General features: G+C 38.7%; 1 non-coding gene across 1 annotated transcript; it reads right to left on the bottom strand.

The window, feature by feature from the left end:
• Positions 1-650: 650 nt before the first annotated feature.
• Positions 651-757, bottom strand: LOC115711768 (small nucleolar RNA R71). Its single transcript, XR_004010644.1, has one exon. It is a non-coding gene; the product is annotated as a small nucleolar RNA R71 (small nucleolar RNA).
• Positions 758-4899: the final 4142 nt, after the last annotated feature.

Genomic DNA, 4899 nt, shown 5'->3' on the forward strand with positions numbered 1-4899 from the left:
TACTTTGGTTTATTTTTCTTGCTAATTACTAATCTGTTTCTTGCAATATTTTCTTTATCTATTTCAGGACTCCTAAGTGTATGCGCCGTCAAGGACAAGCAGTCATATTTTCAGTTGATCTTGAAATTGAGAAAACTTGTAGGAGAAAGAGAAAGAACAAGAGGCAAGAAAGAGTTTCAGCAACTGCTGAAACACCAGAGATCATGGCTGAAAACGCTAATAATGCTAATAATAGAGGCAACAACGGTAATAATGGAGGTGCCGTTGAAGATCAAGCTAATGGCCGTAGCTTGAGAGATTATATTCTCCCTACTCTCACAGGGGCTCAGTCATGTATCAGGCCACCGACAGTGGAGGCTAACAACTTTGAAATCAAGCCTGCCATACTCCAAATGGTGCAGTCTTCAGTCCAGTTTGGTGGACTCCCTTCTGAAGATCCCAATCTGCATCTATCAAACTTCATAGAGTTGTGCCAGACTTTCAAAGTAAATGGGGTTAGTGATGACGACATCCGATTGAGACTGTTTCCTTTCTAACTCAGGGAGAGAGCCAAAAGCTGGTTAATTTCCTTGCCACCCAACTCCATTGCCACATGGAATGACTTGGCTACAAAATTTATGTCCAAGTTCTTTCCTCCAGCAAAGTTAGCCAAGTTGTGAGGTGAAATCAACAACTTTTGTCAGTAAGATAATGAATCTCTCCATGAGGCTTGGGAGAGGTTTAAAGATCTAATTAGAAAATGCCATCATCATGGTATAGAGAAGTGGATGCTGGTTCATAACTTCTACAACGGGTTGGTTGGTAACACTAGAACTCTTATAGATGCAGCAGCTGGTGGAGCATTTATGAGAAAGAGTGCAAATGAGGCTTATGATCTGTTGGAAGAGATGGCTCTAAACAATCAGCAGTGGCTAACTGAAAGGAGTCAAACAAAGAAAGTAGCTGGTGTGCTAGAGGTCGATGCCATTACAAAGCTGACAGCTCAGGTTGAGGCCCTAACAAAGCTGATCGCAGGGCAAGCTAAACAAGCCCAAGTTGTTTGTGAGATATGTGGATGCAACCATCACTTTTCTGAGTGTCAGGCAGATGTGGATGATTTGCCAATCCATGAAGCAAAAGCCATTGGAAATTATTCGCAGAACAACAACAACAATTATGGGTTCAACCAAGGAGGTAACCGAAGGAACAGTGGGTTCTATCAGCAAAGAAATCAGAACCAGACACACAACCAATAGTACACTCAGCAACAAAGCTCTAGTGGAAACTCTAGTTTGCAGACAGATTTATTGCTACAATTCATGACTGAAACTAGATCTTCCATTAAAGATTTGCAGACTCAAATGGGGCAGCTAGCAACCCAAGTAGCAACCCGTCCTCAGGGAAACTTTCCTAGCACAACTGAAGTTAATCTTAAAGAAAACTGCAAGGAAATTACCCTGAGGAGTGGTAAGAAATATGATGGGCCCGAGATGATGCAACCAGTGGATGAAGAGATTATAGATAAAGCGGCACCAACTCCAACATCAACAGAAGAAAAGACTACTGATAGTCCTGCACCACCACAACAGTCTCCACCAATCAGTACTGATCATCATGTGAAGATTCCTTATCCTCAGAGACTCCATAAGACCAATCTAGACAAGCAGTTCACAAAATTTCTAGAGGTCTTTAAAAGACTACACATCAACATTCCTTTTGCTGAAGCTTTAGAACAGATGCCCAGGTATGTGAAGTTCATGAAGGAGATATTGTCTAAGAAGAGGAAAATGGAGGACTATGAAACAGTGGCACTCACTGAGGAGTGTAGTGCAATTTTGTAGAAGAAAGTACCGCCCAAGCTTAAAGATCCGAGTAGTTTCAATATTCCATGCTCTATAGGGGGTTCGGTGGAAACTAAAGCTCTATGTGATCTAGGAGCAAGCATTAATCTAATGCCATTGTCTGTCTTCAAAAGGCTAGGATTGGGAAAAGCAAAGCCTACAACAGTGACTTTACAACTGGCAGATCGTTCTTTGACTCATCCTCGTGGGATAATTGAAGATGTACTAGTGAAGGTTGGTAAGTTTATCTTCCCTGCTGATTTCCTAATTCTTGATATGGAGGAAGATTCAACTATTCCCATTATTTTGGGAAGACCATTCTTAGCCACGGGCCGAGCATTAATAGATGTTCAAAAGGGGGAGTTAAAGTTGCGAGTGCAAGATGAAGAGGTCAGTTTTAATGTTTTTGCCCCAACTGACATTCCTACCTGTTGCAAGATTGAGATGGTGAAGGGTTCTTTTGTTAAAGCTGATAAGAAGAAAGCAAAGCCTAAAGAGCGACTTCGAATGATTCGGCGGCGTTGGAAAAGATTGATGTGTGGTAATTCTGAAAGTGAACTTACTCTTGTGCAAAACTCTGAAATTAGAAACATGGGAGGTCAATTTGACCAAGCCAAGTCCGCCATAATTCTGGCGCCACTATGAAGACCCCGGTCAACGTCTAGCTGAGCGACGATAAAGACAGCGCTATTGGGAGGCAACCTAATCTTTTATTTAATTTTACTTTATTTTTCTTTTGATTTTTTAGAAAACAATTACAAGTGTTTGGTATCATTTTAATTTGTTTCATTGCATTTAGGTTGGATTTGCATTTGTAAATTAAAACTGTGAAAATCGTGAAAAAAAAAATAGAAAAATGGAAAAAAAAAAAAATAGATCCCCTGCTACAGTAGTCGCGACGGGAGTATTGCCCATCGCGACTGGGCCTCTTACGAAAAAAAAAAAAGGGACCAGGCTACAGTAGTCGCGACTGGGGCATTGCCGGTCGCGACTGGGAAGACCACGAACAAATTTTGAAACAATCTGCCAATTCCCGTCGCGACGGGCATGATGCCCGTCGCGACGGGACCCTCCTTCAGCAAAATAAAAACCCCAATTCGCCCAACCCCTTCTGATGGGGGCTCAGGTAAGTCCTTCTCACCTTGAATATAATAGCACATTGGGGACCATGTGAATCTTTAATTTGGGGGGAGGGATTTAAAAATTTTATTTTCTGCATTTTAATTTGCATTTTTTTTTAATTTTCTGCTTTAATTTTCTGTTTTTAGTTAGGAATTGGCAAAAAGCTAGAAGATAATTGTGTGCTGCTATTTATTGTAATGTGCTCTGAAATTGTAAAATAACTGTGTGCTTAATTCTATTAACTCTTTGGATTAGTTTGGATGCTTGTATAACATGTGTAAGAATGCAATTTGATGATCTGTGAAATATGTTATAATTATTTTACTATGGTTTGTGATAAGATTGACTGGATAGCTTAGAACTTGCATGTCTTATTCTTTTGAGGCGAAATCCTTGACAACATTCAATAGGAATATGATTTAAGCATTTGTTGGATAGTTTGAGCCTTTCAAGCCCACCGTGAAATGATTATCCTTAGTTAACCCTCTTGAGCCTAAACTTGTTTTGTTCTTTACCTGTTGAACCGAAATATGTATCCACACTGTTAAATTTTGTCCTCACTATTTTATCAATGATATCATAAGCTATATAATTAGTTTGGGGGAGCAAAATGCATGGTGTGAGAGAAGATAGAAAAAAAAACGTGCAAGATTGAGAAAAAAAATATAAGTTGTAAGATCAATATCACTGAAAAAAAAAAAGAAAAAAAAATAATGAAAAAGAAAAGAAAAAAAAAGTAAAAAAACATGATTCAAGAAAAAATAATAAAATTCAGTGACGTTGAGGATAAGAAGGAAAATAATTTTTCTCAATCATGGCGAGTTGTGGGAATACTTTGGGAATTTGAAATTAAAAGAAGCTTGTGGGGTTATTTTTGTGCTTATGATATCTTTAGCCAAAATTGTTTTTCATTTTCCAAATATCTAAGCCATACTTTATAAACCTCAAAAAAGCCCTATTGATTCTGAAAGGATGTTGTCAACATTTGTGGAGAGAGGTAAGCATGCAAGCATATGAGTTATCGGGTAGTGGAGTGGTTGGAAAGAGTAAAACCATTATAGCACTGTTTCGATTGTGAAGTCATCTTGTGTTTGTGCAGTATGTGATAAACTGAGCATCGAAATTAATTGTTAGAGTTGGTGGAATTGAAATTCTAGTTTCGGCAATGAAAGAGAACAGCACATGAGCAGTAGTATTGTGATTATCTTATAGCGTAGTTACTAGATTAGTAGTTAGTAGTATTTATCTTACTCGAGGGCGAGTAAGAATCTAGTTTGGGGGAATTTGTTAGGCTAAAATTAGTCTAAGTTTCAGGTCATATTGTTGGTTAGTTTTCACTCTTTGTTTCTAGTTTTAGGGCTATATTACGCTTGATTCTTTGGTTTCAGGTCCTCGGGCATTTAAAGAAATTATATACAAGAATTGAGGAAAAATGGTGAAAGAATCAAGAAGAAAAACCAAGATTGGTGTCGCTGTCTGTTCCAGTTGCGACGGGGAATTTGCGAGTCGCGACGGGAACTGGCAGAAAGTTTTCAAGAAGTCGAAGTTTAACTCCCGTCGCGACGGGGGCTTTGCCAGTCGCGACGGGGACCCAGAGACAGGATTTTTGGGCAGTGTCGTAATTTCACAAATTTTAAAGATGAGACTTGGTTTAAATAGAGAGAGCTCGTGGAAATTAGGGATAATTCAGAATTGGAGCCCTAGAAACAAAGGAGGACGCTAGAAGAGCGACTTGTGGCGACCCGGATCAATTGCTTCAACTAGTTCTTTCTCTTCTCTTTAATTTTTCTATGCTATTTTCTGTTTCAATGTTAATTATGGATTTGATTATGGATGTTTTGAAGTAAACTCCTATTTAGGGAGAATGATGATTGTTGTTTAAGTTTTTCCTAGTTAATGAATAATTGCCATTCCTCCATCTTGATTGTGAACACTATTCATATTTGTGTTTAATTTC

Source organism: Cannabis sativa, chromosome 3 (genome assembly GCF_029168945.1).
Source record: "Cannabis sativa cultivar Pink pepper isolate KNU-18-1 chromosome 3, ASM2916894v1, whole genome shotgun sequence".
Classification (NCBI taxonomy): domain Eukaryota; kingdom Viridiplantae; phylum Streptophyta; class Magnoliopsida; order Rosales; family Cannabaceae; genus Cannabis; species Cannabis sativa.